Here is a 10,257-nt window from a genome sequence, read left to right on the forward strand (position 1 = left end):
GTTTGTTCTGAATAGGAGGTAGACTGAACGGTGGCCTTCCAAGGGCAAACGTAACAGTGTTGCCTCGTAGCTATGCAGAAGAATGGATCTTGTCTACCACTATTGAACAATATGACCTAAAGCTGATCATTACAATAATATAATAAATATTTTCTTCCTTTTCATATTTACAAATCAATTCTACATTTCCTTAAACAACGATAAAGGTTCAACATCAGCCTTGGCACTGACCTGACCATGAGGGGCCATAGATCAAGGAGCTTCAGGTGTCACAGGACAACTGCTGCAGGCCTTCTAGTGGGAGCTGGCTCTTCTAGGGAAGGGTGGAGCTCAGTAGGCTGCTGGGGTTGGAGTTGAGTGTTTGTTGGAATATGAATGAAGCTCTTTGTCAAATTCCTGGTCAGGATTAGACACGCTTCTCAGAGATGTGGCCACTCCCATCTCTGATCCATTCAATGAGAACCTTGAAACGTACATTTTTTTTTTCTGGACTGAGTCTACTGAGAAAGATTGGCTGGAGCAGGATCTAGCCTTTCCTCCAGTGAGGGAAGCAAAACATTCAGAATGAGAGCTATGAGGACTTGCATTCCATCTCTAGGCCGTGTGTGAGTCATATAATTGAAATTGGCTAGGTTGATATAGTTTTGGAGCTCATTCTGTGTCTCTAGGCATTGCTCACCCACGTTGTAATCTGTCTTGCTCTGGAACTTCTGCAAGTATCTGACACCCTTAACATCTCCAGAGGACTTGTTCTTAAAGTAGATTAAGCATGGAAGCTCACAGTTGAGGAGGTCTGATGGTACATTAAGAGTGTAGTGGTCTTATCCTTCTCAGACCAGTTATTTGGACCCATTCCATAGTCTTAACATCATCATTAAGATGTATTGATATCACACTCACTGTATACTGTGACATGGGGAGAGCAGTAACTATAAGTAACTATAGTTTGAGGGCCATATTAGCTCCTGCATACTTGACCTTTGATGTAAGTCTACGTGCAATCCCATATGGCTGAAGCATATGGGATAGGTATTCCTCATTATTGAGCTCCACAGAACAAATGTCCTCAAAAGATTACAGTGAGAGGAACATAACTGAGGGGCTGCTGGAATTTACCAGGCTTAGAGATTGCCCATTTTCATGGATACTCAACAGAGAGAACCCAGAAGAGTAGCCAGCACAGAGCTTTTCCTTGAACATTGTCATGCACTGTACAGTTCCTGGAGCCACAGTTTCATTGAACTGTCTGTGAGAAGGTTTAGTTCTATGGATTTCGTAGCAAAAGATCAGGCATTTCACTGCTACAAGCAGACAGGTTGAAGAACTCTTCCTACGTGTTGAGGTTAGGATGACTAGGCAGCCCTTTATTTCTGAAAGCTTGATGTCAAAGCTCCCTTCCACTGCCTCAAAGGAAGAGTATGGATAAAATGGAGCATGGTCCTGATAAATTGAATATTTATAAATGGAATATTTCCTGCCATATCAATAAACAAAGGATGTCACAGTCACCAATGATTGCAACCCTCCAGTGTGAGCTGGTGAGCCCTGAGGAAACTCAGGGCTGAAAAGAATACCTGCCATCTAGCAACCATCAGACAGCAGCCACTCCCTGCGGTGAGCCCTGAGGAAACTCAGGGTGTGAAAATACAGACCCCAGATAGCTGAGGTGCATATCAGAGGAATGATTTCAGTGAGTCCAGACTCTTGCATCTTCCCATACATAGAAAAGCGCTAAATTCCTTAACTTGAGATATCTGGTTTTCTTTATTTAACAATAATCGTTTGACCTTACCAATTACCTGCTCTTTATTGCAAAACTCCTATATATCCTGGCCCCTCCCCTCGCCTCTTGGGCTGCAGCCCTCATTTTGCCCCAAATAAAACTTAACTCACAGCTCTCACTTTGTGCATTTTTTTTAAAGTCAACAGTCCTAGCAACAAAGCTATTCCAAAAACAGAAAAGGGTTGTAGTTTTCTTCTTGGGGAGAGAAAGTTCAGTATGGTACACTTTCTTACAAACAGTAGCTTAAATGATCACATCACAGGTAATCTCTATTATGTACACACTTTGCTTTAAACCGACTGCAATCTTAGATGATTTTCCATAACAAGTGTCAGAATTGCTTTAATAAGAGACAGTATCCTGTCATAGGCTTCTAGTGGAATATGCACAACATGATTTTGCAGTCTGTTTTTATGTAGGATAGATTGGAGTCCTTCTAGAAACCTAGCCAATTTCCTCTTTTCTTTCTCATTTTCTGTTAGAATTAGTAAAGAACTAGTCTTTAAGTTGTACTTAAGAGAGAAGCTGTCACCCTGAATATACAAGGAATATCAGCTCGGATCACGTATCACAACTAACGCGAGGATAAAGCTCATCAAAAAATCCTCACCTCTAAGATACAAGATTGGCTCACAATAACTCCAGGCTGGGTGGGTTTTCTTTCAGGCAAATCATACAGAAAGAGTAGACAGTTATATACCAATACATAAATCTTTGTCATCCTTTCTCCACACTGGTATGTTTTGCACCTTAAGGTAAACTTTGTAGGGTGTTCCTAGGCCTTTCTGCACATCCACTTTAAGAGGCCTCTAGGACTGCCTAGAGGCTGTACAGACCTTGGGAGCACTGTCTTTGTGGGATACACACCTCCAAGCATTAGCCTTGTTAAATTAGTCCAACCATGAGTGAGGTGCAATGGCTACAGCAAGTAGGACTGGAAAAAAACTTGATGCTAAATCAATGACCTTTTGGCTTTGGTTCAACCCATAAGAGGGCCTGTGTGGTGACAGTGGCACAGCAGCTGGACTTTGCTGCAGCCGAGACATGACTTTTTTTCTTAGATAATGCATGCTGAATATTTAGGGGTGTATGTGCCTGTGTGTGTGTGCACGTGTGCACATGCACACATGAAAATACCTTAAGAAAATCACAAATGAAAGAAGACGAGAGAGGAAGGGAGAAAGTAGATATGGCAAAATGTCAACTGGTGAACTAATGGAGGATTATATGTGTTTCCTGTTCTAGTCTTCAACTCTTACGTAAATTTGGAATATTTTAAGGTACAGAGTTGGGGTGGGAAGAAGAAATCATTAATAAGTATTGGATGGGTCTGAACATGAAAAGGATAAAAACTAAATAGTACATTCTGGGTATGTCTTCCTATGTATTATGGTATTTATCATTTGATTTATTATACTGAACTATCAAGAGTTTGTACAAGAGAATCATATGTGAATCAGCATTAGACAGAAATTAGCCAGAATATCTTCTCATAGTCACATTTTATAGCATTTCTTAGAACTCGAGTACCTTTTTTTTTCTTCGAACTTTCTATCTTTGTAAGAATTTATCATGTGCTCCATAGAAGTACTTGGTCAAATAGTATGAGTGTGTTTCATGTTTGGTAATTGCAATCGTTGTTGCTTTTGTTGTGGTCATCCATGTACAATGCTTGGTGTCAGTCTATTTATCTCTTGTAAAAATAAAATACAGTGTGTGTGTGTGAAAAAAAAAAAAAGAAAAAAAAAAGTACTTGGTCAAGTCAATTTTGTAAGTATTGGTTATTCTTTCCTCTGGGAGCATTTAAATCAAATGTGTTTCTTCCTGGGAACCAGAGGAATATTTATAGCTTCCAAAAAATGCTACTGTTTAAACTACTTTTTACTATGAACATATACAATTGCATATTTTTAGAACAGCTAGAAATTATTAAAATGCATGTTAGTTAATGATAAAGTTGAGAAAATAAGTTAGTGCAAAAAGGTTATAAGTGTTTACATTCATCATTGTCTCTATGGTTTTATTCAGACCTCCTAAATGTAGGCATCTGTGCAGCCACAGGTCTGGAAACTAACCATTTTCATGCAGTGACTAAGAACATAGCTTTGTTTCAGGCAGGTTGAACTTGAACCTGGCCCCACAATTTTCTACTTGTGGGACTTTAAACAATTAATGACCTTTTCAGGGCCTTGTTATCATAAATAAAGTCCGAGGAAGATATTACCATCTGCTCTCTGAGACTGTTAAGAGGATTTATAGAAATGAGATAGTGCACATTATGTATTCAAAAGAGTATCTGACACAAATAGTACAAGCCCATTACCACCACTTTTATCTACATCCACACCAGATCATCCTCCTTGTTGTCACCAGGAATGTCCATCCTGATTTATGCCGAGTAGAAACACTCTAAATCATTTATGCCAGAGGTGTGTTATTTAAATCCCAGAATGGAGTTGAAAACCATGGTGTCAGGTGCCTTTTCATTTTACTGTCACTCTAACATTGAGTATTTTTAGAATAAATTCCTTACCACTGATTGTTCCTTTCTGTACCGATTGGCATAGGAAATCCATAAATGTTACCATTGTTTCCTGATGAGGTACCATAAATTATCCTATATTCCAGGAAATATTTTTATTAAAATAAAATATTTTACTTAACTTTAAGTTTTTTTAATTTGACAATATTTATTATAATTTATAATGATATACTATTATGGCATAATATGTAAAATAAATATAAATTTATTTTTATTCAATATAAATTAAATTATAATTCATTTAAAATTAAAATATAATATTAAAACATAGAGTATTAGTGTTACCATCTGCGTGTCCCTTTTCTTTTTTAACATTTTTAATGATGATACCAATGTATAAAGTGCCCATATAGCCATGCAGTATAACTTGTTAAATTTCTGTATCATGTGCTTCATGGAAGAATGTGGTCAAGTCAATTATGTACGTATTGGTTATGAAACTGAGCAGGACCCTGTGGGGCTCCTGGGCACGGAAGCCTTTCTGTGTCCCCCATTTCCAGCCAGCCTCCATGACCTTCCCTGAATTCCAAAAGGCAGATCAGTTGCTAATCAGGGAAGGGAGGGGATGCAGAGACAGGGAGGAGACCACCTGAGGCCAGATTAAAGGAGTGCAGGTTCTGCACACACCTTGATCCTTATCAGCAGCCCCGCCCTTGAACCATTACTATAAAACTCCTCACCAAATCCCTCCAGGTTGGGACACACAGTTTTTCAGGGCACAAGCCCTCTGTGTCGCCCTTTGCCTGGCAAAGCAATAAAACTATTCTTTTTTACTTCACCCAAAACTCTGTCTCCAAGATTCAATTTGGCACCAGTGCACAGAGGCTGAGTTTTTGGCATCAGTTATTCTTACTCTGAGGAGCATCTGAAATCAAATGCTATCTTAATTAATAAACTGATTTTGTGAAATTTTAGTCTCACAGTAAAATTTTCAACTTTTTTCCTTTAGTCCTTTACCATTTTACATCCATTCAATAGTGCTTCTTCCATTCATTCATTTGATAATTGTCATGGGTAGCTGCTTGTGAATTGTTCCTAAGTGTTGGAGGATTCAGGGGTATGTGGTTTGTTAAGGAAATGATCCCAGGGGAAAAAAGAAGTAATGGAGTAGGGGAAACAGGACAGAGAATCAGTCACCCTAAATAAAAGTGACATTTCAGTCAAAGCTCAAGCCTCACCCTCATCCTTGGGGTTCTCAAGAACTGAAATTGCACCACTGAGTTTTTGGACTATTTGAGGCAATGGAGCTGGACTTTTAAACTCCCATACTACATGGGCATTGGCTTGGACTTGCTACAGGGCACATAAGCTCCCAGGCACTTCAGGCTTTGAACAGCTACAGTAGCCCAAGGGAAGTTCTCTGAAGAAGGTTAGAGGTACCCATTTAGGACTGTCGACAAAAAATTAATCAGTCAATCTAAGAAAGAAAGGAAAATTTTATTCAAGCCATATGAAGGATTATAACCCAAGAACAGCCTCTCAGAAAGCTCCGAGAACTGTTCCGCCATTTAAAAGTCAAAGCACATTTATATAAGTTTTTGAGACAGAGGGCTGTACATTAAATGACCTACTATCGACAGTTTACACAATCTAGGGAGTAGTGGGTCATGCGTCATCATGGCCCCTTTCAAGATTCAGAAGGAATGTTATCTTTTAAGGAGTTGTAAGGAGCCACCAGTCTTACTGGTGCTAGGAGAATGTTGTTTTTTTATGGTTGAGCAGGTATTCCTGCCGATGGGGGAGGTTTGGTCGATGCATAATGCAGATACACAATGCACAGTAGAGGGGAAAGAGGAGGCCGAAGGGCAGAGAACATTTTTTATGTTTAAATTGTATTTCTTCTTCTGCCATAAAATATTAATTTTATTTCATAGGACTAAGCTTGTGGAAGCTGGAGGATAGGAGCATACCACAGGTGATCTGGGCTGAATATTGATAGCATTTGCTAGAGTGCTCTTTTTTTTCCTGAAATAGATAAAACAAAATTTTTTGATTCTATGATAGCAATGATGATGATGCCATGAATAAAATATTTTATTTGATCTAGATAATTATGGTTGAAAACAGATGCTCAGGTAGTAGAATGTTTAATCATTAGGTTTAGCATAAATATACAGTAAGCAAAAGTAGTAATTCCTGATGTCAAGGAATTTTAAGCTTTATTTGTAAAGAGAACAACACATGAAATAATTACACATATTTGTTAGTTTCCTATTGCTGGCATACCACATAAGCATAAACTCAATGGCTTAAAACAATGCCCACTTACTATCTCACAGTTCTCTATGTCAAAAGTCCAATAGAGCCTGGCTGGGTTCTCTGCTCAGGTCCCACAAGCTGAAATCAAGGGATTAGCTAAAACTACAATGCTTATCTGAGGCTTGGGTAGGTCCTTTTCTAAACACAGTGGCTATTGCTAGAATTTGTTTTCTTGTGTTTGTAGGACTGAGGCCCCATTTTCTTGCTGGCTCTCAGGCAGAGGTGACTCTCATCTCTTAAAGGTCTCATACTCACAAGTCATCCCACAACATGGTACTTTATTTCTTCTTCCTTTAGGCCAGCAGGAGCACATCTCTCTCTGACTTCTGCACATCCAGAGAAAGTCTACTGTTTAGCTTCTCACCTGGTTGAGTTGGGCCCACCCAGATAATCTCCATATCTTAAGATAAACTGACTTGAGACTTTAATTACTTCTGTAAAATCTTTCCCCAGGAGGACATAAATTAGTGTTTGACTGAACAACCAGTGGACTGGAATCTTGGGGGACCATCTTTAGAATTCTCCCTGTCACAGTATACAAATGCAAATTAACACAACAAGGAAGTTTGATGTATGTGCTTAGGATGCAGAGAATAGAATGAATGGTTTGGCTAAAGGGTTTTAAAAAAAATTCTGAGTGTTGTGGATTTTGCACAAAGTTTTGAAGAATTTTAAATGTTAAAGATAAATGGATAGGGACTTCCCTGGTGGCGCAGTGGATAAGAATCTACCTGCCAATGCAGGGGACACAGGTTCGATCCCTGGTCCGGGAAGATCCCACATGCTGCGGAGAAACTAAGACCGTGTGCCACAACTACTGAGCCTGCCCTCTAGAGCCCGCATGCCACAACTACTGAGCCCGCACGCCTAGAGCCTGTGCTCCGCAACAAGAGAAGCCCCCGCTTGACTAGAGAAAGCCAATGCACAGCAACGAAGGCCCAACGCAGCCAAAAATAAATAAAATTAAATCTTTAAAAAAATATAAAATAAAAAAGAGTACATCCTTAAAAAAAAAAAAAGATAAATGGATAATGCACTTTGTAAGGAAGGAATAGCATATGTAGGACCATGAAAGAAATAACAATTTAGTTATATGAAGCAGATGTATAGGTTTAATATCCCTGAGAACTCCTTATATTTGAGCTAAGATTTTTTTTTTTGGTTCTGTGATGGGTGACTTTACATAGTGGTAGGAAGTTGGTGAGATTAATTTAGTTTTAAAATTAATTGATAAAATAAGTTTACATCACTTTCCTTCTGCCGTATGTGTACTGACTTCCTCTTTTCTTTCCCACATACACCAATCATATGTGCATGTGCACACAAATGTGGACACTTGCATACATCTGTACACACATACACATTCACTAACTGTAACACAAAAGAAGTTTCTTAGTCCATTGATTACACATCTATCACAAGGCATCCAGTTGGAAAGTCATTCAGTGAACTATTTCAATAAATAGATTGTTTCTCTGCTCAGTTACAAAATTTGTCAACCAGTGTATGGCATAATCCACAACTGAAAAAATAGATTGTTCTCATGTAAGGAAAAAGAGGAATGATAGGAATCAAAGGAAAGTTCTAGAGGAGCAACATAAAAAGAATTTGAAATTTTTCATCATGGCAGCAACAACATTGTAAATATTTGAAAGTTGAATGATGTTTCTGAAGGATATCAGAATATGCCACCACAAAATATGCCTCTTTGGCATAAGGATTATTTTGAGCTGATTGCTTTGAGAAATTGCAGACACTGGAGAAACTCTGAAAACAGAGTAGAATTTACCCTTTTGTAAGGGGAATCTACATTTATAAAGGAAATTTGCATTAAAAGAGGGGAATTACTGGAAAGAGTTATTATCAGAGTTAAATTTTTCACCTGAGAGACTTACCTGCAGGGCAGGGCAACCTTTGTTTACCACACATTTTCTCCTTTCACCTTTCCATGAATTGCCTACCCCCAACCCCCAACAACATATTTCTTTTGTCTGTAGCTGAAGATGGAATTTAAGGTGGTGACTTGGGCAATTTGAGTTAGTTACTCTTTTCCTGGATATCTCCTATGTATGCAGGAGGTATACACGTTAATAAACTGTTTGTTTTTCTCTTGTTAATCCATCTTTATTACAGGGAGTCTTAGCCAAGAATTCAGAAGGGTAGGGAGAAAATTATTCAGCAAATACTTCATTCAGCAAAGAATTTTTTAATCATCCAATGAGTATGAGGACTGGAATAAAATCTGGCTCAAAATTAAGGACAAGATAATGGCAGGGGAAGCAACCATCAGTTAATCGGAGGAGGGCAATGAAATTACTAAAATGTCAGTGAATTGTTTCAGTCTGGCTAATGTATCTTATGTCTTAATGTAAATTAGTTTATAGACCAATTACTGTAAAATTCAGTGGACTGATTGGAACATATTGGAGGACAATGGTGAATCAATAATTGTTCTCGAGTCCAAGTCCCTTTGCCCGACACACAGTGAGGTCAAATAGACCTAAATGTTGATGCCAAAAGCTCAGCTTCTCTGTACACCAGTGCCAAATCAAATCTCAGAGACAGAGTTTTGGGTGAAGTAAAAAGGATAGCTTTATTACTTTGCCAAGCAAAGGGGGACACAGTGGGCTCCTGCCTCAAAAAACTATGTGTCCCAACTTGGAGAGGATAGTCAGAAGTTTTATAGTAGTGGTTCAGAGAGGGGCGTAATCAGTTCATGGACATTCTTCTGATGGGTTGGTGGTGAGGTAAGTAGGAGTCAGCATCATCAACCTTCTGGTTCCAACTGGTCTGGCGTCTGTGTGCTTGTGGGCAGCAGTTAACTTCTCCCACCTGGAGGGGGTTTCATTATCTGCAAAACAGCTCAAAGATATTGTTGTGTGTATCCTTTGATGGGGAACCAGAATCTTGCCCCAAGGCTGCACTATTGTTTCTCTTGACTGTTTGTTTCTCCCTTGTCTCGCATCCCCTCCCTTCCCTAATTAACATCTGCTTGAACCTGCCCATTGGAACTCAGGGAAGGTCACAGAGGCTGAATGAAGCCTATTTCCTGCAAAGGAATGGGGGATACAGAAAGGCTTTGTGCCCAGGAGCCCCACAGGGCCCTGCTCAGTATCAGTGTCTGAGTTTGGAGCAGGAAAAGGTTTATTGCATGGGCCAAGTAAGGAGAATGGGCAGCTTGTTCTCAAAAGACCCAAATTCCCTGATGGTTTTCAGGGAAGAGTTTTTAAAGTCAACATTTAGAGTTGTTACCAAATGCAAGTTTGTGTGCCTGATGCACAGTGAAGTCAAACAAACCAAAACCTCAGAGTTTGGAGCAGAGAAAGGTTCATTGCAGGGCCATGCAAGGGGAACGGGTGGCTCATGCCCCCCCAAGCCCCAAACACCCCCAAGGATTTCAGCAAAGCATTTTTAAAGGCAAGATGAGAGAGGGGCATCCCAGGGTATGTGATCAACTCATGCACAATTCTCTGATTGGTTGATGGTGAGGTAACCAGGGCTGTGTCACAGGGGTTAACATTATCAATCCTTAGGCACCAGAAGGTCTGGGGGCTATGTGCTCATGATTATCAAGTAGTTAATTTCTTCCATTTGATGGTGATTTTTAGCATCTGAAAAACTCAGGAAATATGCAGAAGATACTATCATCTGGGTACTTCAGAGAGGAGCTTAC

General features: G+C 39.4%; 1 pseudogene; it reads right to left on the bottom strand.

The window, feature by feature from the left end:
• Positions 1-262: 262 nt before the first annotated feature.
• On the bottom strand, positions 263-2,829 carry LOC118889211 (annotated as a pseudogene).
• Positions 2,830-10,257: the final 7,428 nt, after the last annotated feature.

Source organism: Balaenoptera musculus, chromosome X (assembly GCF_009873245.2).
Source record: "Balaenoptera musculus isolate JJ_BM4_2016_0621 chromosome X, mBalMus1.pri.v3, whole genome shotgun sequence".
Taxonomy (NCBI): Eukaryota; Metazoa; Chordata; class Mammalia; order Artiodactyla; family Balaenopteridae; genus Balaenoptera; species Balaenoptera musculus.